Source organism: Cygnus atratus, chromosome 4, assembly GCF_013377495.2.
Source record: "Cygnus atratus isolate AKBS03 ecotype Queensland, Australia chromosome 4, CAtr_DNAZoo_HiC_assembly, whole genome shotgun sequence".
Taxonomy (NCBI): Eukaryota; Metazoa; Chordata; class Aves; order Anseriformes; family Anatidae; genus Cygnus; species Cygnus atratus.
This window is the reverse complement of record NC_066365.1, coordinates 41,011,403-41,038,768: the sequence shown is the minus strand read 5'-3', so window position 1 is coordinate 41,038,768 and position 27,366 is coordinate 41,011,403.

The following is a 27,366-nucleotide window of genomic DNA, read 5'->3' as shown; positions in this document are numbered from 1 at the left end:
CTGTGGAGCCCACTGCTAGTGTAACTGTCAAATACAGCATAGAGGTTTCTCTCTCTCTCTTTTTTTTTTTTTTTTTAACATTTCTTTCAGCTCCAGGTAATGTCAAGAAGAAAATCAGGCTGGATGTGCTCTGCCTTGTTAATATGCTTAAAGCATACCAGCCATGAAACACTTGATATTTTAAACATACTAGCATCGTGTGGTAGACTCACTTCCTTAAATATCACTCTTCATTTTAAAGAAACCCACCAGATCGATCCTAATCATATCATAGGATACAGTATCACTGTTCATCATACAAATTGACTTCATGCAAGTTTTATTGGAACAATTTGGTTGGTCTTCTGTGTGTGTGTGTACAGATAGCCTTCCAGGTTGTAATCTGTCCTGGTTCACTCTGAGCTCCAGAGTATGCCTTTCTGACAGCTCAGTCAGGTGGACTGTTATATCTCTGAAGCAGAAGAAAAACTGTTTTGAGGGAGATTGAAATATGTTACATTTAATCCTTTCAGCAAGAAGTCATTGTGGATTGCCTTTGGGTAGACACTGAGAAAATTTCAGAATAACAGAACTATATTTACGTTTCATAGCCTAAATCTAACAACACAGAAAATTGGCCATTATAATGGTGAAACTCACTTTGCAGTTGCATGATCTGCAAAAACAGTACCTTATAAAAGGGTTGAAGGCTGAGCAAAGAATCTGTAGCTATATCATTCAGCCACGCTTTGCTATAAATTAAAGTTTTCATGTAAAATTTAAACCTACATTTTTAGCAAGCCTAGTTATAGACCAGTTGCATATACTACCCAAAACCTAATTCATGGCACTAGGATTACAGAATGAGCTGTTGTCTTGGTCAGTTGGCTACAATTACCAGGTCTCATTGCACCAGGATTTCAGATCCTGAGCGCTTTTTAAAATGAGAAGCAGGTGGTATGTGTGTGTATAATGTTTTTACGCATATATGTATTTGTAAAAACAGAGCAGGCCAAACAAATTATTGTCAATGGAACATCAAAAGTTCAGAAGACTCATCATACCAGTACGAGACATCTGCTTTGCCTGAATTTTTATCCTTTTAATGTTGTATTAAACTGTTTTCCTGACAGCTTCACTGAATAGACTTATTTTAAGCATGTATATATTTGGAACATATATTGATTTATGTGTTACCTTCTGCTGAAAGTGGAATCTAGACCATATGATACCTGTGATAGAGGACTTAAATTGATATGATTTTATATTAGAATGGTGGAATTGTTGAAAAACTTGACTATCTGGTGCTCTGCTAGGAATTACTATTAAAATGGTAACAATCAGCTGAAGTGAACAGTTTGGCATTGAACTACTGTATTCTTGATCTATAATATCTTTTATGAAAACAGTAGTTGTGTTGCATGGGCACAAATACTGGTAGCTTTTAGGGTAAGCTATGTGGGTATATAACAATATTTGGTCTGTAAACTGTTTCTGCACTTGTTCTTCCATTAACAAGACTTGTCTACCAGTTTGCCTTGGTGTAGCTGCCTCCTTATGATTCATCCCTCTCTCTACCAGCCAGGGAGTTCCCCAGTGCATGGTTTGCCAGCATCACCACCAGACTTGGAGGCTCTCCTGCCCTGAGAACATCTACTTTGCCATATGGGCACTGGCACTTCTGCTCATGCTGACTTTCAAACTGGAAGTACTCAGGTTTGCAGATAGGAAAACTCTGGACTGGGTACAGGCCATGTCAGGTTGGGATCTCTGTCTTTGTTAGCATGGGGCCAGGAGGCAGGGCTGGTGTTATAGGCTGCTGTTCAGTGTTGTAAGAACAACAGTGGTGTTTTTTGGGCTGGAAAGTGCAGAGTGACTTGTTCGGGTCTGAGTCAGTTCAGGGATCTTTGTGTTGCTGTGCAGTTGTGACCTTATGAAGCTTTTTGGGAAAATACATTTTAAATCTTTGCAAAGTTCAGTCTGCAGTGAGTTTCTTCAATTCAACCAGGCATAAATATTACTATATATTTTATGCTAATATTTAGAAAAGGTGAATGCAAATATGCAGTCTTATACTTGACACTGTTTAGAATTGCGGAGGCTCATTCATTCATGTTTTATGTCCTTGCTTGTCTTCCAAAATTATTATTAACATGTAAATAATATTGTTTTCTACATTATGCAGTGGACTAAATTTGCTGTTTAGATTTGGAAGATACCAACTGGAACAATGTCCCTTAATTTGTAGGTAACCTGAGTGCATATTAGCAAATGATTCTAAAAATTTATCAGCCTGGTTTATAGACTTGACCTGCATCTTTTTCTCTGAAACATTTCTGATTATCTAGTGTTCTGTGCATCTTTATTTGAATAAAGCTTTTAAATTTTTTAACATCACTCTTCCCTTTGAAAGCTAGTCTTTGAATACTGATGAATGAAGTCATGTTTTGATTGACAGCTGTAATTAAAAAAAATCCTTTGAGGGAATTGTTTGTAGTGGCTCAGAATACTTGCTTTCTTAAGATTCAGCACCGTTTCTCACAAATGATACAAAATTTCTTAAGAGGTTTACCTTGTCAAACGTTGTTAAAATGTAAATAAAATAAAATGGATTTGAAGCCACAGGGTACCTTTAATAGCTTTTTGTCTTAGATGTGAAACAAATATGAACTTTATCTAAACTGTAGGTTTCTCTGAGATTACAGAAAATGACAGTTAAATTCCTATGCTGTTCACTACAGCTTTGTCTGGCTTTAATTTTTGGAGTCAAGGGGCAGCAAGTGATACCTATGGATTTTGTGTTAAGAAGAGGTTCATAAATTATGGGTGAAGCGGGACAGTTATTGGTATTTAAAGACATCATTCTTGAAGATGAATATTAATCGGGGTAAAACCTGAAGGAATTCCAAGTAACTTTCTGAAATAGGGCAATTGAACAAAGTTTGCATGATTCAATAAACAGTGCTGGGTGTAGTGTTGTGGGTCCAGACATGGAATGATGGGTTATTGATGTATGCACACATAAGCCATTTTCTGCCTGTTATTTACACAGAGAAATGACTCCTCACAGCCCAACTGCTTGACTTCTTAGTCTTCAGAGTTCATTTTGATTTTCAAGAAGGTGAAAGCAAGCAGTTTGAACGAAACCTTTGCACCATTAACTTGTCCTGTCTGCTCTAGCCGTTGTCTGAGGTAGATTTATGTATGAGATTGAGATTGCCCTTCAACATGGTTGGCCAACAAACATCCAAAGCCAGATGAGTGGAGATTGTTGGCAACTCAGTTGTTGGAGCTGTTCACCAGCAGGAGAGATCAGTGTAATGTCCACTCCTGTTGTGGTTTAACCCGGCCGGCAGCTAACACCACACAGCCGTTTGTTCACCCTCCCCCCTCCCTCTCTGGGATGGGGGAGAGAAATGGGAAAGTGAAGCCTGTGAGTTGAGATAAAGACAGTTTATTAACACAGGAAAATAATAACAATAATAATAATAGTACTACAAATAATAATGTGTACGAAACAAGTGATGCACAATGCAATTGCTCACCACCCGCTGACCGATGCCCAGCCTATCCCCGAGCAGCCGGCCCCCCACCCCGGCTAGCCACCCCTATATATTGTTCAGCATGACGTCAGATGGTATGGAATACCCCTTTGGCCAGTTTGGGTCAGCTGTCCTGGGTCTGTCCCCTCCCAGCTCCTGCTGCACCCCCAGCCTGCTCGCTAGCAGGACAGAGCGAGAAGCTGAAAAGTCCTTGGCTTGGTGTAAGCACTGCTCTGCAACAATTAAAACATCAGCATGTTATCAGCGCTCTTCTCATCCTAATCCAAAACATAGCACCCTACCAGCTACTAGGAGGAAAATTAACTCTATCCTAACTGAAACCAGGACAACTCCCAAAAGACTTTGAGAAGTTACTTACATTTCACAGATGATTAAAAATAATAAAGCATTTGATTTTCTTTTTAAGATTTTATTTTATTGTCAAAGAGTAGCATAATGAAAATGTTCCTGATCAATAAGCAAACTGTAAAGCATGGGTAGGCTGACAACAACAGTGGGAAGTAAGTGGGAATGTAGAATGAACATACCAGATGACAGTGAAAATCAAAAGAAGAGAAAACCAAATACGGAAGTGACTTATGGACTTGAGGTACGCAGATCTAGTTGGACCTGCTTTCCATTTCTGCTATTTGCCCCCCCCCCCCCCGCTGTTGTGAAATAACTAACCGTGCTGCCTGCCTGTCCAGCCCAAATTGAAGCTTTGGACAGATCTGACCTCCTGACTTTAACTGTGTATATTTTGCACAATTAAGTGTTCTGGTTTCACGCAGAATACTAGAGAGAAGACTATTCTCTTATGCTCTTTTGCTCCTTTTTAGGTTATTTTCTTGTGTTGTTGTAGCTTTCTGGAAGAAGTGGTAGCAATCTGCTCTACTGGATAAGGATTTAGTGAGTTTTTAAATAAATTGCTGAGTTTACCCATTGTTTCTAAACCTTAGTGAAAGAAGTGTAACTGATCGTTTTAGAATAATTCTGATTTTGTGAGTTCTCAAAGATTATTTGTTTCAGATAATTTATTCCTACTTACATCAGCTAATTCTTCCTTTTTTATTTTTGGTGAATTGAGCACAGTATGCTAGAGACCTGATATGCAGAGCCTGAAACAGTAATTACAGAGTCACTGTGTGGAGCCTTGTGAGATGATGCCCTTACTGTGAAGCATTCTGTTTTGTCAATAAGCTTACATCAATACTTGGCAGGTCATTTCTGCAGTTTTAATGTTTCAGAATATAAACTAGACAAAGTCAGTAATATCAAATTGGAGCTGCTTTGCATCTGAAATTGACAAATCCTATTTTGAAAGCATGCATGAACATGAGGATCAAATTTAGCTTTTAACATTTACATTTTTTTTCCAATGGGGAAGTATCTGATCCACTTCTAATTTACCTGTTGTTGATTTCCTGAATCTTTCCTAATCCCTTGCAGCTGAGATGTCCTCACCATTGGAGAAGCAATTAACAAAATCCCTGACTGGAGTGTATGAAGCATCTGTTATGGAAGTATAAAAGGTTAGCCTAAATCCCAGCACACAGATGTCAGACTAGAACAAATCAGCATGGAGAATTACCTGGAGGCACCACAAGGTTAAGGTGGAGCATATGTATGGTTAAAAGGTTGTTTATGACTAGCAGAATTAATTTTTCAGGATGAGAAGGTCAGACATGCAGAAGTGAAGAGTGTCTGTTAGCAGAGATTGTTTTAGGCTCTGGATTTCACCTGGCAAACACCACAGTAGATTTCATTGGTATGTCCAAACTGAAAAATTTTAAGTAAAGTCTTGTGATTGCAGAGATGCTACTAAATGTCCATTCTGGAAGGACTTATGCTTATCAGTCAGCTATATTTTAAGGTAGATTTTCTTCTAAATCTGTTTTGTACCAGGTTCAGTGGATTGAATCTAGAAGAAAGCTATTTCCTCTTTCCCTAACTAACAGTATAGGTGGTTTTAATCCTTCAGAATTAAGTCCTTCAGCTTGTGTTACATCAACGTAAGATGCTTTTGTATCAACGTGCAATATACTTATTGTTTAATTTACAAATATGGATACTTTAGTCTCTGTATTTGTTATATCTGACACTGCCTTTGTTAAACTAATCAAGTATATAGATATATGAAAATTATAAAATATTGGAAACGTTCAGATTGGATCTTCATACAATGTAAACAGGCATTGTTCTGCTGCCACTGTTGATTCAGGGAGGTATATATTACCACATGCTCATTTCCAGCTGTTTCCGAGGGTAAAGTTTAATTCCAGGACACTTGGGTCCTCTCCAGAGGATGTGTGCTAGTGTGTGACTTTGTCCAGAATCTGTTCTAAATTCATTCTATTTTGTACTCATCATTTGCATGTATGTTTTTGCAAGTGTAAACACTCATGTATTAGCCTACGTATGCTAGCACTGTTGGAGCTGGCACAACAAATATGTGAATATGCTGGAAGGAATTCAGAAAGAAAAGCTACCAAAGAGATTGGAGATTGAAGGGACCAATTAGTGGGAAAAGATTAAATGGTTTGATTGTGCCCTTTTCATGCAGGCAAAATTCAACAGAAGATTATTTATTTGGTTTTGGATGCAGTGAGGGACAACAGCCAAAAAAAGGGAGATGTAGTAGTCAGGGAAATAGTAACTAAAGGGATATGATAACCATCTCAAATGCTTGAATAGACAAGAAATTTAAAATGTGATTCAGAGCAGCATAATGAAAACAAAAAGGTTAAATTAACTATAGAAAAATTAACGATAGAAATAAAGATGATGAATAGCAAAAAAAAAAATAAAATAAAAAAATCCATGACAATGACATTTCTTAGAATGTGGAATGGTGGTCTTAGAAAAGCTACAGAGAATCCATTGCTGGGTTAATTAAAAATATAACTATACCAAGCATTAGAACATGTGAAGCAGAGAAAAGACAGGCATTTGGAAAGAATGGAGTAACGGACCATGGATGTTCTTATCTCTGATCTGCACGTATGCATGTGTGAGGAAGGTGATGCTTGAAAAGGATAGATCTTGCTCATGGAGTTGTTGCCTAGAAAATGAACTAAACTTCAGAATGCCCTGAGGTGGAAGCATAAGGGTTTTATCCTCATCCTAATTTTGTAACTCTATTTTGTTCATATTGTCAAGTACTTAATGCAGTTTGAGTCAGATGTTGAGTGTGCTTTTCAGCAAGAATTGTGCTTTGGGTTGGAAAGGACCTGAAAGATCATCTAATTCTAACCCCACTGCCAAAGGCAGGGACACCTTCCAGAACCCATGTTCTATTTGGGTGCACATCTACAAGCACGTGGCTTTTGGTTGTTCCCTCCTAAATACTTGGGTAACAGGATTGGTATGCTCCAACCTGTTTTGCAAATGAATTTTGTTGCGTGCAAATCTTACTGCTTACATTTGAAGTTGATATTGTTTGGGAGCCTACTATGCTCTGAGTGGGTAAGATTGTTCATATGCAAGCAGAGAATGTTTCAAGTGTTCTTGGTGTTTAAGTGCCTGTTTGATAAGCATCCCTCATCAGACGACAAATGCATATATATTGCTGTATCTCATCCCTGTCCCAGCTACTTCTTGACTTACGTGGAGGAAACAAACTAACAGACATTTCCTGTTATTTTTTCCAAGTTGGTTCAGATTGCCTTGGCATCACCCTTGTAGCACACAGGGGCCTTAGCAAAGGCCCAAGCCTTAACCCATACTGAAGATAAGTACTGAGCCCCTGGAAACATTGCTTTTGATCAGTACTGTGTATGTAGTCTAGTGGGCTTCTAGATTGAGATCGCTTTACTTTCTTACATAGAATTACAGGCATTCCAGACTTGAAATATTTCGAGTGAGAAGTTTGGCTGTGATTTTTCTTGTGGTATGGTGTGTATGGTTTTTTGCTAGTCATCTGGAAAGAATTTCTTTGTTCTAATATATCACTTTTTGCCCTGGTTTTGAATGAATAGAAAAAAATCAGTATGTCTTATGACCTTGATTATGAAAGCTGAGTTGTTTACTTTCATTACTTTATGCTGTGTTTAGTTCATTATATAAGCCTTTGACAATTGCATGGATTTTTTTGGATGCTTCACTTCTTATATACTGCCCATAGATAGCTCTTCTACCACAAAATGCAAATTCCCCTATTGAAGCAACAAAAGGAATGTCAGCATCAATAATGAAGCAACTGGTTATTAGATTTGCATACCAACTGATGTGTTTGGAGGGTTTAGATTATTTTATTACTTCTTTCTCCTGAAGGTTAATATTCTGGTTAGACAACCTTGTTTATCACTGCTAATATGTCCCCTGGTTGATTGAGTCACCTTATCAACATTTCAGATTTCCTTCTTCCCTTTTCTTTAGGGTATGGCTGCCTTTGGCTGTGGGGAAAAAACAGAAATAAAGCAAAACTCTAAGTATTTTTTCCTTTAAAAGATGGGTTAAGGACACCCTATTTACATTTTGTCACTGTTTCTGAGTATCTGTAGTTCAGATTTTCAGTTCATGACTTGTGCTATTAGTCTTTGAACTCCCACCTTTTCTTTGTCTGAATGTCAGAAGTTTGCCATGTATATCAAGTTGCCACATGCTAGAGAAGAAACTCTATTTTGACAGAATTAGTGTTAATTAATTAGTGTTAATAGTGTTAATTAAACGCTTCGTTGGGTTAAAAACTGGCTGGATAGCTGGGCCCAAAGAGTTGTGGTGAATGGAGTCAAATCCAGTTGGAGGCCGGTCACTAGTGGAGTCCCCCGGGGCTCAGTGCTGGGGCCAGTCCTCTTTAATATCTTTATCGATGACCTGGACAAGGGGAATCGAGTGCACCCTCAGTAAGTTTGCAGATGACACCAAGTTAGGTGCGTGTGTAGATCTGCTCGAGGGAAGGAAGGCTCTGCAGGAGGATCTGGATAGGCTGGAGCGATGGGCTGAGGTTAACTGTATGAAGTTCAACAAGGCCAAGTGCCGGGTCCTGCACCTGGGGCGCAACAACCCCAAGCAGAGCTACAGGCTGGGAGATGAGTGGTTGGAAAGCTGCCTGGCCGAGAAGGACCTGGGAGTACTGGTTGATAGTCGGCTGAATATGAGCCAGCGGTGTGCTCAGGTGGCCAAGAAGGCCAACAGTATCCTGGCTTGTATAAGAAACAGCGTGGCCAGCAGGTCTAGGGAAGTGATTGTCCCCCTGTACTCGGCTCTGGTGAGGCCGCACCTCGAGTACTGTGTTCAGTTTTGGGCCCCTCGCTACAAGAAGGACATGGAGGTGCTCGAGAGAGTCCAGAGAAGGGCAACGAAGCTGGTGTGGGGTCTGGAGAACAAGTCTTACGAGGAGCGGCTGAGGGAGCTGGGGTTGTTCAGCCTGAAAAAGAGGAGGCTCAGAGGTGACCTTATCACTCTGTATTAGGTACCTTAAAGGAGGCTGTAGCGAGGTGGGGGTTGGTCTATTCTCCCACATGCCTGGTGACAGGACGAGGGGGAATGGGCTAAAGTTGTGCCAGGGGAGGTTTAGGTTGGATATTAGGAAGAACTTCTTTACCGAAAGGGTTGTTAGGCATTGGAATAGGCTGCCCAGGGAAGTGGCTGAGTCACCATCCCTGGAGGTCTTTAAGAGACGTTTAGATGTAGAGCTTAGTGATATGGTTTAGTGGACTTGTTAGTGTTAGGTCAGAGGTTGGTGATCTTGGAGGTCTCTTCCAACCTAGACGATTCTGTGATTCTTTGTTAACTTTTTAAGATCTTGCCCTAAAGTTTGCAAGCAGAGAAGAGGAAAGAATCAAGTTTCAATGCTCTGTCACTTTGTATTGGATTGCATTTCATTTACTTCCTGTTTTTATCTTCTACAGATAAAATTTCTACCTCTTCATCACATGAGCTCAGTGTGTGCTGTTTATATCCTTATCATATCATAGAAGGGCACAAAAGAATCACTTTGCAAAATGCTTGTCATCTCTGGAGAGAGCATTATGATGGTAGATGAGTCTTGCGAGGAGTGACTTCTTATTTTATATAGATTTACTCAAAAATATCAACAATAATTTTGAAATAGCCATACTTTCTATCTGTCCAATGCATGTTATGCATCTTCATGCTCATTTATTTTATATTGCTTTAGACTGCTCACTAGCACTAAATTTCAATGAGCATTTTCAGTGAGAGCTGTACATAACAAGTAGTGTCTAAATTGAGCTGTGATTTCCCCAAGTTGCAGAACCTCCTTGACATCAAAATCATCATTTCCTATGTATTTCAGTGCAGCCAATCCCTGTGTTCGTGTTCAAAGAGACATGGAAAAGTTGGAGTAGGTGGATTGTGGGATCTGTTGCTTTCATAGAATGGTTTGGGTTGGAAGGGACACTAAAGATGACCCAGTTCCAACCCCCCTGCCATGGGCAGGGATGCCACCTCTCTAACTAGATCAGGTTCCCCAGGGCCTTGTCCAACCTGGCCTTGGACACCACCAGGAATGGGGGCATCCACCGTCTTTTCTATTTACACAGTAATCAACAAGAAGTTTAAAAAAAATAACTTCTAATTTTATGGAAGTTTTGTGGTGTCCTTTTGTAGGAGGCAAAACAAACCACCACCACCACCGACAAAAAAAGCAACCACCAAAAACCCTGCAAATAAACATATGCGAATTCTCCTAATGGGGGAGAGAATTTATTGAAGAAGAAATGTAGTCAGCTGGTTTGAAATATAACTGGATTGTGGCTAAGCAACTTAAATGAAAATGTTTTGTTAATTCTTTTTTTCAAAATTTTGCATAATCAATGTTCATTAATGTTAACCATATAAAAATAAGCAAATAATATACGGCTCCGTTTCTGGGTTTCTGTGTTCTGTTGGCTCTTTTCAATTGCTGACTCTTAACATTTGTTTTTTTTTTTTATGGTTAGAGTCTCCTCCATATTTTCATAACAATATCAAACTCGCTGAGTGTTAAGCACCTATGAGGAACAGATGTACCTAGTTTTCATAATCTTGGTCTCTTAGCTAGTGTTCCAAGTGATGTCAGGATGTATAGCTTAGTAGTTGATTGTATTTTTGTTTACGCTTACTGCCATGCTAAGAACATCTGTTATAAACAGTAGTCTGACAAAGGAGGTGTCAAGAAGTGAAATACTGTAAGAATCAAAATTGACGCTGTCTTTCATCAGTGTTGAGACTGTCAGAACTTGTACAAGCCAGCCCTAACTATCCACAGCAGGCAATCTGGTGCCAGCCTGCTGTTAAATAACCAACATTTGACAAGAAATAGCGTGTAGATGTACTGTGTGGTTTAAAACATCGTGTTAAGCATCATTAAAACTGAGTCTCCTTAGAGCCTTATTTAAAAAAAAAAAGTCCTTTCTCTCTCCTCTATAATAAGACATTTCTCTCTGACTGTTTCAATTAAGGCTCTAACAATACAAACAAAATGCCTCCTAATTCAGTACAACACTGGAGAACCACTGTTACTGTGAAGTTGCAAAGGCAGGTGGAAAAAACTGTATTTACAAACCCCTATCTAAGCAGTAATGAGAAGCATCAGATGGCTGTATTTCATTGGATTTCTCAAGTCCGTCACCCCTGTTAAAGTTCATATTTGTAAATGTTTCATTATCTGTGGCTCACTGATTGTGGTTCAGCTGCACTCTCTAACTCATTGGCACCAAGGTTTTAGGATTCACAGAAGCCAACATGCTGAGCAAGTTTCTGCCTAAGCTGATTGATTACGAGTGATGTTCAATCGCAAACTGATGGTGAGGTAGTTCTTAATTGGGGGTGGTGGTGGTGTGTACACATATGTTTGGACAGTGTTAGCAGCAACCTTATTCTGTTTGAGATGAAACAACTCTTTCCAATTCCATTTTTTAATAAGTTCCTATAGCACGTTATCTGTGCCTGTGTGGAGTCCCACAGATTTCCTTCTGTTTGATGAAACTTGCAGCACTGAAGCCTTCATAATTGGATAGAGAGGCCAAAACGAACTTGTCCAGTTACATTCTGGGAAGTACCAGGGATTAATTATAAAAACAAAAGGGAAATTGTATGCTAAAAGTGTAGGAACTCTCAGACACAACCCCAACATGCTCTTGAAATACCATGAGAGTCCTAACAATGGTGATAAAAATACTAGGTACAGCATGTAAAACATCTGTAAACTTGAAAACATCTGTAAACTTGACTTGGCGTGACTGAAAGGATGAATGTCCTGGACATAAGCAAAGAGTTGTTTTCTTATGCTGTAAATCAAAAATAAAAGTTGTGAATGAGATTAAACACTGCCAACAGTGGGTACCAAGTACATGGAGGAGAAGGTTGTAATATCACCCTCAATCAATGAAATCATAGTCACAGAAATTATGATTGCTCTTTAAGCTTTTTATTTTGAATTAAATTCATTACAAATGAATTCTTTTTTTCTAAGCTAGGTGAACCTGGTTACTACTGATATATTTAAGTTTGCATCTTTTAAAATGTAATACCCCCAAAAGACAGTTTTACATACTAATTCCTAAGGATTCATCCATGATATTTCTGTGAGTTCCAGCCCAGCTATTGTGAGAATAATGATGAATAACAAGGCTCTTGAAAAAAATTAAATGTAAATTACTTTTTTAAAGCTTTTAGCATTGCTGGCCAGGAATGGTGATGTGTACTGAAGTTACTGAACCCCATTTTTCTGACCTTAGGGAGTGCTGCCCTTCCTGCTGATGGAGGCATGATGCTTCTGAAGCAATTCCCCTGACTGAGTCAGTGGTGCCTCTTTCATTTTGAAGGTCCAGGATAAAGTGTCTCCTGAGATAGTACTTGTTATGCTTTGGTCGGGGGACTGATGGCTTAATATCGTGATCAAGCTCCTAAGTCATGCAATTTCGTATTTGCAGCCTATTAATATTCATATAAAATGTTAATATGTAACAGCGGATCCCCTCAAAGTAGGGTGTCAAAAGCTCCAATAAATGACATCTGATTCAGCATGGGTTTACATATGTGATGTTTTTACTTTTTTTTTTTACAGTGTAAGTGTAGTCAATGACACCTTGTTAATACTATGTTTGGTGCTGTTTTGAGTTAGTGGTTGTACTACACATACATTTTGGTGACTATTTGTCTCTATTATGAAAATAAAGATGCTAAAATAACTTTTTAGGCTTTTTAAAATGCACATAATTTTCATTTTAGGCAGTGTAGCATAAGTTTAATTATTGCTTCAGTAAAGTCTTTGCTTGTGTCTGTTAAAATGCAAATAATATTGTGGAGAAGAATGAATGGCATCATATACCCACAACAGATTTCACTGCAGACTATAGCAAGTGTTTTAGATCATGTTATTAAAAGCCGAAAATGTATTGATTTCTTGTGGTCTCAGAAGGGCAATGCATTTCCTCCTGTTCTAAGTAAAAATAAACCAATAAATGGCTGCATTAATGGCACTATTACCGGGTAGCAGCAGTATGTTTCTTAATGTCTCAGGCCTCAATCATGCAATCACTTACTCATATGTTTTACTCCAGGCAGCTTCACAGACTCATTATACTCAATTGGGTTATTTGTCTAAGAAATGAATTCGCTGAAATCAGCCTTGGTTCAAGTCACCCATTCACTTCTAAGTGAATGTGAATTTGCTGTGCATTATGTAAGCCTAACCTGGAGGAAGATATTTTACACCATTGCGAGTAGTGCAAATTACTATACAGTGCCTTACTTCCAGTGAACTTTAGACTGCCTTCATTATTAAGCAGATTTATATTTTATCTTCTACAGCAAGATAAGTAACATATGCCAACACCGCAAAATCACAGCATAGCTAAGAGTTGGTAGTTTCTTCTACTAGTTATCTAGTCTGTCATAGCCATATATTTCACTCCTTCCACCCCTCATTCCTTCCATATGTGACCTTGTCTAGTTTTCCTTGCGAAAAGCTAGAGAATCACGTCTCCTTTGGGACTGTATAACAGAGTAGATAACATTTCCTTGGCACTAAAGATATGTTGTGAAATGACTCTAAGAGAAACTGGAGACAATTGAGATTGGTTTTTATTTATTTATTTTAATGCAATCTAAAGTCTCTTGATATCTGTGGAAATAAAATAGATCTACAAATTTATTTTCACTTCTAGGACACTTTAGTAAACTGTAGAAATATGAACTGACATTTTTTGCATGTACTGAAACAGAAACATTGTGGTATAGGTAATGGAGGAAGGCTGCAATTTCATTTATACCTTTATATCCAAGTGGGATGTATGCTCCAAATACCCGGCAGGATTGTATCAGAGATGTTTTAATGGTTCTTGATTTATTAGGAATTTTTGGTAAGTGTGAAGGCCAGACCCCCATCTTCAGGTCTACCTGGGGAACTTGACTAGAAGCCCCATAATCAGGAATTACAGAACAGACAGGAGCAATGACAGGAGCTGCATAAGATGCATTCTTTCCTACTTCAGCCTCTGACCAGGCAATTTATTGACTCACAGGGGTTTGTTTGACTCTTTCTAACCTACGTGACTTACTGGAACTCTCCCACTGTGCAAGAATTGGAACCTAAATCCCAGACCAGACCTCTGGATGCCAGGTGGCAGTTTGCCAGTCTTATTACACGAGGAAAAAAAACCCCGTCGCCTTTAGATTCCAGAGCTGTCAGAAAAAGCAGTGCCTCCCAGCATGGGAGTCAGCTTGTGAGACAGAGTTGTATTCCCTGTTCAGAAGTCTTGAACACAATAAATGTATGTGCGGGCAACAGAAAGGAGATGACCTTCTGCTTGGATGCAGAAAGGAAAAGGTGTGGAGAGGAAAGAAGGGAAAGAGTTTGTCATGCTGAGCATTCCCTTACCTGTTCCTAGCCAAGAGGTCTTTGTGGCTCCACTGCTGCCCCGGTAGTTCCAACACCACTAAAGTTGCACCTCAGCTAGTGAACTGACCACAGAGGAAATGAACTTTTTAAAAGCTGACTTGTATTTGGAGTGATAGCACATGAATAAATGTGCTTTAGAGACACAAACAGTCTCAGCACAGGTGCGCTGGGCGTTTGATTGTCTACATAAACAGCAATTAAGGTATAGCTTAATTTTTGCAGATAGAGCAGAGATGAACTGAAATAATATTAGTCCTGGATATCCACTTATTCTTACTGAGTTTCCTCCATCCATAAATGGAGGAATAATAAGAGTAAAAATCATGTGAACTCTTAAGGTGGCAAGGTGACACCTTTGGCTGAGCTTTTGAATGTATTTGTTCTTTAATGGATCTAAGCACTGACATAGACTGGTTGTTCAACAATCAGATAAGGATTGCACCTGTTATTTTTCTAGACCCTGGTGAGGGGTGATTTAAAAAACAAAAAAAAAAGTAGGAGTGTACACGTCTCACATTATTTCACCTCTCTTGCATGCAAGAAGTACAGATTTGTTAACAATGGGTTAATGCAGAAGTGACATTCAGGGCCTTTATTTACTGAATTTTGTGTTCGGATATCCTTAGTCCTGAATTTACAACATTATCATGCTGATGATCAGAATGTTCACAGTTAAAGTGCCTTAAAATAGAACTACGCTATGGTCCCTAGAAAAAATTGAAGCTGAAGATGCATATCTTTAAAATTCCTAGATGACTAGAAGATGTTTTAGACTGAAAGTCAAAATCTATTTTAAATCTCATACATTAAATTCATGGTAGGCCATTTAGGAATGCTAGAGATTAGAAAGCTAAAAGATCTTTTAGAAAACGTGTTTTTAAGGGGTTATTTGCATTGATGATCATTAGAAAAATAGCATTCTTCACTTAATAAGTCTAATGCCATGATTTCTCAAACTGGTTTGTATATTTGGACTCCTATGTCCTGTTAACATTAATAGTGGCTATGCACAGATTTAAACTTCATATATATTCTTAGAAGTACATAATGTAGAATAGTTGTATAGAATAGCTGGTATTTTAGCATCAGATCCACTATAAAAGTTTCTGAATGAATGTACGGAAGAATGTGATCATAATATAGAAGGACTTGCAAGAATCTCAGTACCTTGAATTTCCAATAAGTTTTGCCAGCTTCTTTATAAATTATTGCTATAGGCAATGAGTATATCAATAACATACCTATGCGTGCTGCCATGGAGGATTTGACGTATGGTATTAATGTCCACAATGGGTCTTCTGAAAAAAATGTGGAACAAAGTAACAAACAATCTGACAAACCTAATATGATATATAGGTGCTAGAGTGACAGCACACTAATGGGCTGTAGGGAAATGAATAATACTAGTTAATTAGCAGATTGATTTCATTACCAGGTTTGCAGAAGAGCTGCAGAGAGATCTTAAATATTCCACTTATGTGGCTTTTATCTTCTTCCGTGTGGAGTCTAACAATATTAATCAAAGTGGGGTTATAGTGAACGTTAAATGGTGACAGCTCCAGGTCAAAACTCTAAATAGGACACACAAATCCTTCTTAGATGTTCTCTCTAGATGTTCACGTGTATTGATTGACTGAGGACATTTTCAGAAGTGTTTCTCCTCAGTTGTATCTGCCAGATGTTCAACAGAAAGCCAAGCTAAACTAAGTCTTGAGGGAAGGTGCCTTTCTAGCTTCTTACCATCATAGTAGTTGATGTTCATATCCAATGCAAAAAATTCCCATACTTTGTGCATAAATCTATGTTATTTTCAAAGAAATATAATGCTTCTTTTTAGGTCGTCATGAGCATGTCTATTTTAGTGCTTTAATGTGGATAAGGAACATGTTTGTGAAGGAATCCTTTAGTTATCTCCACTGCCTGTGCTTTGGTTTGTGTTACGTTGCAGGGTGTCAGAACTGTCCTTTTTGGATAATCCTAAACTGGAGGATGCACTCAGGAAAGCATCTAGCATGCCCTAGTGGCTAACAGGCACTCACTTCATGGGACCAGATTGGAGTTAGACTCAAAATAAAATAAACTTTTTTGTTCTTCAGTACGTGCTAACTTGCTCTTGATATTTGCTCTTTCTGGACTGTACCGTTTACTGATATAGAGATAGCCACTGATGATTGTAGGATTTATTAGCTATATTAGCTCTAAGTTCAGAGTTGATTTTTAGCTAAAAATGAATGCCAGATGAGAGTTTCAGCCTGAAGTGGAGTTTCTGGCATGAACTAATAGAGTTGAGGTATTCATCAGGTATGGCAAATGAAGGATAAAAGAAAAGGCCTGTGGGTGAAACTAGTACAAAACTTTCCACTTCTTCGCCTTCTTGGCTGCATCAAACCTAGTGTCTGTAAAATCTGTAACAGTTCCACAGTAGTATTTTTGTTTGTTTACCTGCCATACATTGTTGAAATGAAGGAATTATGAATGGAACAATGTGATTTCCAGTGCTATTTCATAGGAGAAAGTAGTAGTTCTTGGTGGAGGAGGTTGTATCAGTCAACAGCAGTACTTTTCTGGCAGATAAAATTTTATAAATCCAGTCTTACACAAATTTTCTTTCATTGCAGGAAAAAGTCTGGAAAAAGCATTCTCTGACAAAAAAAAAAGAGCTGTCCTATGGTAAAATGGTATGTACTGATCACATGTTTTCATTTTAATGAATGATAATGTAAAATGTTACATTTATGAAAGAATTTTAAAAGGTATGGTTCATATCAGCTCAGTATTACTTTACTTAGCTATACTTATATGGCCACATTTTCTGTAAAGTGCATCGTTCACCATCTGAAACAAATCCATGAGAATTACCATAGATTCATTTCAATAACAGTTTGGCTAAATCCAAAGCAAAATAAAAAGTTAAAAATATATGCTTATTTTGAAAATGTCTCTGAAGACAAGAAAAATAACTGATAATTTTATGAACATAACATTTAAGGAAAGACCAAATTTCTGAAAAAAGATCATGCAAATATGATATAAATGATTTTAGTTTCCCCCATTTAAGTGTGTTCTTCTTCCCTTGCTCTCGCTACCACCCTGCCCCTCACACCTCCCTTTTTTCTGAAACATGAAACTGGGAGTAGAAATAGTACCTTTATATCTTTCTAGGACTAAGCATGTATGTTATTAAACACAATTATTCACATGGTAGAAGGGCTTGCCACTAAACTTTCCTTAGGTTTATCATCTTTTAGAGAGGTGTGATTGTGTAGCTTAAGGAGTGGAATAACTGAATTACCTGACAATACCTGACAATTTTGAATCTGTTTTAAGAATGTAATGTTTTAGTACGGGTTCGTGGAACACTAAATTTCAGGCAAAAGGTAAAAAAAGCTGACCAATAAGGTAGTATTTGCTGGAATTAGTGATTGAAACAAATTCTCACCAAATGTGATGAATACATGCAAAGCATAGTTGCATTGTTGTCTTCCATGGGGAGGGAAAATTATGGTCTTTCCTGTTTTTTTTTTTTTTTAAACACACATAAAACTCCAGACTTTTTCTTTTACAGCGATTAGTGATGATGCATGGAGTGAACTGCTAAGTATTCATGACTAATCTGGATAGACAGGGTTGTCCCTTGCTAATCACAATGAATATTGGCCTGTCCATAAAGAGCAAGGAGTGATGATATCAAAGAGAACAGTCAGCTATTACCAGGGCAAACTCTTGGCCATGAGCTTTTGCAGATGATAATGTGAAATGACAGAGATGAAATTAAAAGCAGTGTTAACTACCCAGGAGGCAGAAAAACACACAATTGTTTCTTTGCAGTTATTTGTGTACTGTGCTACACTGAGACGATCTTTTCCAGTTTTATTATATGCATTTTGAATGTACAAAATACTTGAAGTGTTTTTATATGGTGGTGACTGTATCAAGTTTCTGGCTCTAGCAACACAGAGAATCACTACACAGAGTGTTGGTATTTCTTACACTGGACAGTCAGTGCATTTAGTATAGGGGTATGGGGGGTAGGAGGGGAAACCAAACTTTTTTTTTTTTTGCTCAGGTGTGGGTTAGGTGTGGCTATGCTTTCCAAATAATTTTTTTTTTCTTCTGGTTAAGTCAGTAAAATCTCTCTAGTTCTTGCTCCCCTCAGCAGAATTTATCAGAAATGCCCAACGTAAGGGAGAATGGGTGTCCACTGGCAAGGGTTAATGCTTCTGCTATCTCCAATCTGTCTCATTTTCAGAGTATTACTAATGTGAGTGTCCACACCGGGGAAGTAGAGCAGTTGGTTTCTACAACATTACCCCTGTGAAGTCTGCAGTAATCTTGCTGGTTTGCTAATGATTGTATTTTGGGAAAGGTTTTACAGACTCTTCATTTCCGTGACATGCAAACCCCTTCTGAAATTGTGGATGCTGTTGAGAACCTCTTGATGTTATCAGGCTGTGGATAGCATAAAACTAAAGGAAACTTCTTGACCTTTGCACAGATCCTCAGGGATCCATTTTGATTTAGGGAATTAATTGCCTATTTTCTCAGAGGAGAATTCTTTGCAGGTATGAATTCTTGGATTAGATCTGTATTTGCAGTCCCTACTGTGACACTCTCTCATGCAGATGTGTTTAGCTTGCCTTGGAAAAAAAAAGTAGCTTGGGGGCTTTTGCCACTGCAGATAGCTAAGTCTGACCCTGTGCTGAGTTTTGTACTAGCACAGCCACTCTGCTAGCAGAGCCTCAGCTAGCTTGTGAATAGGCGTTTTAGGCATGTTTGTAAGATGATGACTGCAATGTGGATAAATCTTAAGGAGCAGCCTGTCTCCTAGTGGTAAATAGGTGATGATTGAGTCTGAGGAAGAGCTTACTGATAAGTGACTGCATTTTAGTTTGGTTAGAAGGATGTAATATATCATTAGATGTTGGTCTCTCAAGGAGTAACATCTTCCATAAACATTAGGCCAACAAATTCAAGGTCAGGGAGAGTAAAAGGTTTAGTTTCAGGCCCTTTGAAATGTTTGATATTTTTGGGTCAGGTGGAGAGATGGAAGAAGTCTGTAGAACATGGAGGTGTGGCAGGAAAAAAGGATCTGATGAGAGTCAGAGGACGGAAACATCATACTCTGCTGTTTCTGAGTGTTTCACTTTCATTTAAATGCCTTTAATAGCTTATCTATTGCAAATGTCTTATTTCCATGTTTGCCTCTCATGTGCAAGGCAAATGTGATATTTCCCAATTGTTTTCTCTGTGTATTTAGCTCTCCCATAAGCTTAGGAAAGTGGTGACATTTTCAAATTATCCTTTATCTCCTTAATTTTTTTTTTAAATTGCAATTGCTTGTCCAGCATGTTAACCAGTGACTGTAAAATTGCAGTCAAAAGTTCACTTCCTCCTCACAACTTTTCTGTAAAATAATGGATAACCTTCAGTAACCTCAGTCCTTGGTATCTTGTATAATTTTATTCATTTTAAATACTCAAGCACTTCCCCATGTTGTAAAACACAAAGGTCATTTTTTAACAATGTAGTGTTTCCTTTTGTAAATACTGAATTCTACTGCTGTGAGGAAATCCCATATGTGCTTAAAATAGCATGAATTTGGCTCTCTTATTAGTGTGAATATAGGAAAAATTGAGGGGCAGAAGGCTGGTGAATAGTCAAGGATTTACGATGAAAGAATTGAGTGATGTGGCTTGAATGCTGTCAGACTGCACATTACTAATGCCATCCTTTACATATATCCATCAAAGAGAATCGTTTTTTTTTGTTTTTTTGTTTTTTTTTTTTTTTTTTTTAAATTGGTTGTTAATGGTGGCTTGGACTTCCAACCCCTTTTTCTTGGTCACGTTGTACGCTAAACAGAATGGAGCACTCTTGCATGGTCCTCTCCGCAGCTGCAGGGCAATCTCTGCCCTGCTTCCTCTTCTCTGACCCTGGTGCTCACAAGGCTGTTTCTCACACATTTTCCTCACTGCCACTTGGTGTTTTTGCCCTTTTTTAGCACTTTCTCTCACAGCTGCCGCCATCTTGCCTGCTGGGCCCATGGCTGCTCCGAGGTGGGGCCGCTGGAGCCAGCTGTGTCCAGCATGGGGCCTCTCCGTATGGATGCCACCCCTGCAGTCCCCCACCAAAACCCTGACACCGGAACCCCCTACAGATATGTTTTGGTGAGCTTGAAATAATATTCCGTAGCTTTTTGGACAAGGTGTCTGATATATTGGAATTTGACTACCATTTGCTTTCGTCTTTCTTTCACTGTCACTGGTAAGATACAGGACAGGAGAAACAGGTGGTTTTTGATTCCTCAGTTTTAGTGAAGACAAACCAATTCATTACTGAATCTCAGTCTTCTGACAAAATGCATACTTCTGTTGTTGTAAGGAATGTGTGAAATTCCTTGAAGCTTTATTGTAAATATAGTTTATGGATCTGTAACTAGGTCTTGTATCTGTGTTTTTTTAAACATGCAAACAAAATCTGGTGCTTAAACGTAACCTCTCATGGGACACCTTGCATTAACTTACCTCCATTGGATCTGGTTAGCCTTGGGCTAGTCTTAGTTTTCCTATAATTCATCTTTTCTTCCTGTAAGAGGAGAATAATAAATGTCTTTAAACTCCCAGCCGCTAGTGCTGAAAAGAGTTGTTATGCTAAAGGTTGTGATGTTGTAATAATGAGGGAAGAAAGAGAAGGAAAATAGCTAAGAATCCAAAATGGCATTAATTTTATCCTGAAAATGCTGCAATAAGTAAAGATCAAAATAAGGCCTGTGGTCACCAGCAGAATACTTAGGCATGCAAGAACTCAGGATCTGGCCCACATATGCAGAGCACTGTCACTGTCTTTACAAAAAAATAAAAATATTTCTATGAAGCCATAAATTCATGTGACTTTTCTGTGAACACTAAAATAATAATGTGAACAGACAACCCATTTTTTGGGCACGTTTCTGGAGAACAGTTGTTTTCTTAAATGAAGTTCATTAAAAGTGAGTGGTTTGCCAGGAGTTGTCTTCCTTTGGCAAGCATGAGCCATACGCATGGAAAGCCAGCAGCACGTCTGTAACCCCTTTGACCCTCACCAGTTACTAAACTAGTGTAGCTTCTTCAGGCTATCTTATCCTTTCATTTTGATTTAAGCCTGTAATGTCACTGACATATGTCCACATATCGTCTTATATAAAAGAAAATGTTTTAGAAGAAAAAATGTTTGTCTGTGGTTAAGAGACTGTGCCCATGTTTCAGAGGAATGTTTATTCCTCTCTAACTCATACATTTGACTGGAAAATAAATGATACTATTGGCTTGGTCCTCAGGTCTTTAATATTCCCCTCCCAAACTACCCACCCCAAAAAAACAAAACACCACCACCTTGCTGGAACGTCTATAATGAGCAGTCCCAAAGCATTTCTGTTTAATTATTCAGAAAGTGATGAAAAGCATATATTTCACAAACTAAGCTTCCAAAAGCTGGAACTCAGGACAGGAAACAAGCGTGAATTAGTGCTGGAGGGAGACAACATGGTTGTTGCATATTCCTGTTTTGTTGGTCTCCCTCATGAAAATGCTACTGTCTCCTGCTAGATGGAAACATGTCCATATCAATGCTAGCTTGCTAGATGAGAGGTTCCAGCAGGATGGCTCATCCTTTGTAAGACTGCCAACTGCAGGGGTTGCACAGGGATGGAGCAAACCTGTTACCTCCTTGTGGGAGGAATAGATGAAGAAGGAACAATGAGAGAGGAAGCTGTGCACCTGGCAAGCCTTAAGTAGATAAGAGACAAAAATCTGCATTCAGGTTTAGGCGCAAAGAGAGTTAGTCAGATCTCTTAGTGCTTTTTGTTCCCTTCACTTGCCTTTCAAACTTGATAACCCTGCTTAGGCATCTACAAGGAATGAGGTGGCCTCTGAGAGAGATGCAGCCGGGGCAAGCAATTATGGACCTGGGAAATAAAAGTCTGCCAGCACGCAGTCAGCTTGAACTGCCTGAAAGTGGTGAGGAATGAGTGAACAAGTGCCCTTTCTGTTCCACTTTTCTTTCTACCCTTCCTTATCAGGCTGTAGGAACATAAAGATGGGACAGCCTCAGAAAGGGAAAGTGTTCATGTTTCTGTCATGGCAAATCTGCTGTAAGCCAGTTGAAGTAGAATAGAATAAACGCAAGAGCTGACAGTCTTTCTGGAGACTGCTGTTTTAAATGCTGGAGTGGCATACCTGCTTATTTTGGATTGTAAATTTTCACTGTCCTAATTGAAAACAATATAAAATACAACAAAATAAAACCCAGTTATGATTTCATGGTAGAGATGACTTTAGAGCTGTTTTAAGATGGTAGCTATCATTTTGTCTCAAATGCAGCACACAGAAGAGCTGAATATAAATAGTGCTGCACCCAGCCAACATTTTACAAAAGCAGGCATTCCGAAACATCAATGCATGATCCTTTTTTTTTTTTTTTTTTGCTAGACAGCTGGCTCCAATCTGAGCAGCAATTTGTTACCTATTAGTGAAGTCATCTTGCTCTTGGCTGTACCATAAAGAGAGCTTATTTGACTCTTCTTCAGAAATAACAGTTATTGCTAGCTCCTTTTATTGATAGTACAATATATGGTGGTAATAGCCATGTAGCAGTTGAAGAACAGCTCTTTGTGACACTTTTGATCCATTGTCCTAATTGTGACTATAAGGAGAAAACCAAACAAACTAAATACTGATGTGGAATAGAAATTAGGGCTAAGAAATGAAGTAACACCAATGTTATGCCATGTCTGAATTTATTTTCAGTAACATTGTAGTGCTAGTATAAGCAAAATGCTATCAAGATGAAGATGATGAAAATATTTTTTTCTTGGTCTTTTCAAAATAGTCAAGTAGGAAATCTTGACTGGGAAGAATGACTAATGGGCCACCTGAGATCTGAAAAGTATCTTAAAAGAGCATGTAATCCCCATTCACAGCAATGGACATAACTGTTTAGCATTTCCTGGCATTGGCTTACTGCTTAAGGCTCTTTTTTTTTTTATGAGCAAGGCCTGAGTAGAAACTGATTGAATTCAGATTTTTCTTACTGATTTTTTTTTTTCTCCATGGATACTGCACCTGGGATTTTTGAAGGAATAACTCAACTTGCTTTACTCAACTCTTACGAAACACTGAAGTAGTGTAGGCATAGCTAACACGACTGTGTATGAGGTAAAAATAGAGAAAACAGCTCTGCATGCATGGTAGGTTCATGAAGAATTTCAAAACCAAAATGGAGTGATAAAATGATTGGTAAAATGTGGACTTGGCATCCTAAATTAATGTGGTATTGAAAACACAGCAGTATTTTTCCTGTGTGAGCATACAAGGAAGTTGTATATAGTCTATTTTTCCAAACTTCTCAGTTGTTTTTGTGAAGTGTAACCTATAGTCTCTTTTTGATTCTATGACAGAGGAAAGAACAGAGGCTGATTAAAAATCTGTAGTAAACATGTGGTGAGGACTTATTTTTCAGGTTTTATTTAAAGATTTCCTTCCTCAGACAAGTTTTAAAAGCAAGTTCTACACAGCGTCAAGCTTTTTCTAGAGTCAAGATCTCACCTCTACTGTTATGGTTGAGGTGCACCATAATTTATACCTGAAACCACTTGTGAGAGCATGATTTATTTTTTTATCGTGTTTCCTGTGTATTGCTGTCTTGTCAGTTGATGTATTGTCTGTCTTGCTTGTTGAAAGGATGCTATCCTCATGTTTGGTTTGATGAAGACTATGCAAGCACCTAAGAGGGGCATCAGATCCTGCTAAGGTTGCTCTTTCTCATCCCACCATTGCAGTAGGAGATGTCAAAGCCAGCAGAGTCTTGTTCTAAAACACCCACCACAAAACCGAAACATCAATCAGTCTTTGTGTCACAAGTGATTTCGTTAAGCTGATGATATCACTAATTTGAAATGAGACTATTTGTATCAGAGTATATGCTCCAATTCCTTTAAATGATTGCAAAATCTTTTCTCCTTTTCATTAAAATGAAGGCAGAATTTTAAGTTAAATTTGTTATAAATTTGTTTTGTATTTCTCTAAACACATTTATTTCTGGTGCAGAATTTTCTTTGCCTGTATTGTCTCCTGCAATGACAGAAAGAGATGCTACCTGAGGGAAAGCATGTAAGCCGACTTACTTTCTGCAGTTAATGCCTTAGTGCTGGGAGTTGTATCAGGGACATCAGAGGCTACATCCCTGCCTTTTAGTATTCATTTATATCCTTTTAGTACTTTGAGTCTTGATCTATGCACCTGCTGTCCCTGAATGTCTCGTTACTTTGTGAACTTCCTGGTAGCATCTTCCTACAGCCTCCTGTAAAAGAAAGTCCTAGAAATTTAATATCCACTGTGTAAAGTAGTATTTCCTTTTATCTTTTTAAAATTAATCCCCTTTTAGTTTCACCAAGTGCCCCCTAGCTGTGGTGTTGCAAAGATGTAAGGAAATGCAGTTCTTCATATTGCTTGCATTTTATACATCTTTATTCTCTTTCCCTTCAACTTTCTTCTCTCCAGCCTTTTTACTCCCTCATCTTAAGGCAGCTGCTCCAACTCTTTAAACATTATAGTTGCCTCCTTTATACTTTTCCACTTCCACTGCATGCTACTGAACTGACCTTGACCAGCATTGCACACTTTATTGAAGATGTGGAAACACATGAATCCTTTTGTCTTCTCCTTAGCACACTTCTTAGTGCCCAATACTCTAGGCCCAATGTCTTTTTTTTTTTTGGCTGCTTCTGTGCAGTGAGCCAGCTTCTCCAGAAAGAACAATTTGGCAAGGGTGACTCCAAGACGTTTGAGTTCTAATTTCCAGTTTTGAGGTGAGCATTATGTAAGTGTGGGTTAGACTATTTTCCCTGAATATGGTCTTTGATAATGAGCTGGTTTCCTACTTTTTTGCCCACTCACTCATGGTTGCAGTGTCCTGCTGATGTTTCTTGCCATTGGCAGGCTGACCAGCTGAAAGAGCTTAGTCTTATTCTTAACACCCTTTCACTGGTCACTAATAAATTGAAACTGATTGTTTAGTTAATGTTGAATTTATTGACTGTAGTTGAATAGAAATGGCCGTAGAAGAGATCCTTGGAGACCCCTCTGCTGGCTTTTTTTCCATTTAGAAAAAAATGTTCATAAAATAAACTTGACTCCAATGGCATTTAAGTTTTTTAATAACTGCTACTACTGTGAATATCTGCAGTATTCTCAGGTGAATTCTGTTAGGTCTTCTAGACTTCCTGACATCTGGCTTAGAGCTTTGTTCTCCTAGCCGATTTAGCTCCTTAGAGCTTTCTGCTTGTCCTGGTTTCAGGTAGGACAGAGTTAATTTTCCTCCTAGTAGCTAGCAGGGTGCTATGTTTTGGATTAGAATGAGAAGAGCGCTGATAACATGCTGATGTTTTAATTGTTGTAGAGCAGTGCTTACACCAAGCCAAGGACTTTTCAGCTTCTCGCTCTGTCCTGCTAGCGAGCAGGCTGGGGGTGCAGCAGGAGCTGGGAGTGGACAGACCCAGGACAGCTGACCCAAACTGGCCAAAGGGGTATTCCATACCATCTGACGTCATGCTGAACAATATATAGGGGTGGCTAGCCGGGGTGGGGGGCCGGCTGCTCGGGGATAGGCTGGGCATCGGTCAACGGGTGGTGAGCAATTGCATTGTGCATCACTTATTTCGTACACATTATTACTATTAATACTATTATTATTATTATTATTGTTGTTATTATTTTTCCTGTCTTAATAAACTGTCTTTATCTCAACTCACAGGCTTCACTTTCCCGTTTTCTCTCCCCCATCCCGGAGAGGGAGGGGGGAGGGTGAGCGAACGGCTGTGTGGTGTTTGGCTGCCAGCCAGGCTAAACCACAACACTGCTACAAGAAATAATTTGATTTTTGAGAACCTCCCCAACATCTTCAGCAAGGATCACCAGTGCAAATCAGTGACTGAATTCTCTGCCTTGGCAATCTCAGGTGCTTCTTTCACACTTTTGTTGTCGAACTGTCTTTCTGAGTCCCTTGTTGTCTTCTTCCTCTGATGTATCGTCAAACTTCTTACTCTGAAAACTCTGTGCAAGGTGCTCTTCAAATCTCTCTTTATTCTCCTCTTTTCCAGTCCAGGTTTGTCCTCCCCTGTTTTATAGGCTTTCATGTTTTTCTCAGTTGAGCAAGCTTTCTGTTCCTTAGATACTGACACTTTCTGTAGGTTGGTGTCTGTAACATTCTTTCCTGTTGAGGCTTGCTTGGGTTTTAGTCCATATGCAAGACTTCTTTATTTTATATTTATTCCATTTACAAATATTTTTAAGAGTGCTCTGTAATTTATGCAACAGAACTTGAATTGTTATATAATTGTGATATTTTTATTTAATACACATTCTTCTTGCTCAGTTTAGCTATTTTTGAAGTCATCAACAGATTAGACTGTTTTTTGCTGCTCAGTTTGAATCTGAAGTCTTCAACTTTAGATGTTTGAGTCCCATTAGTTACATGATTATGAAGTATTTCTCAAGAACTCTGTTCTAAATTCTGTCCAGTCACTTCCAAGATCTTACTGTGCTGAAAATTTTACTTGTGTGATTAGCACTAGCCTTTCCCATTTGCAGATTCAAATTAGGACTTCTGTTTTTTCCATGTGGCTTGTCATTTATTAAATAATAACTTAAAATGTGTTTTGTTATTCATGCATGGTATGGCTGTAGGTTCATTTAATCATTGCAGGAAAAAAAAAGTTGGAATAGATTACTTTTTGTTCAAATGTCAGTGGTAAGTGATAAAGTTTAAGCTTGTTCTGTCACTGTATCACTGAGTCTATGTACTTCGATTATTGTGAAAGTTTTCTTCCGTGCACAAAATCCTACACCTACTAAGTTGATGAGAATTTTGCTGCTAGGGGGACGAATTTTAGCCTGTTGCCTTCCTGTACCTTTTCTTTAGAATGATGCTATCACCTTTTTGTAGCTCGTTTTTATGCTGCAT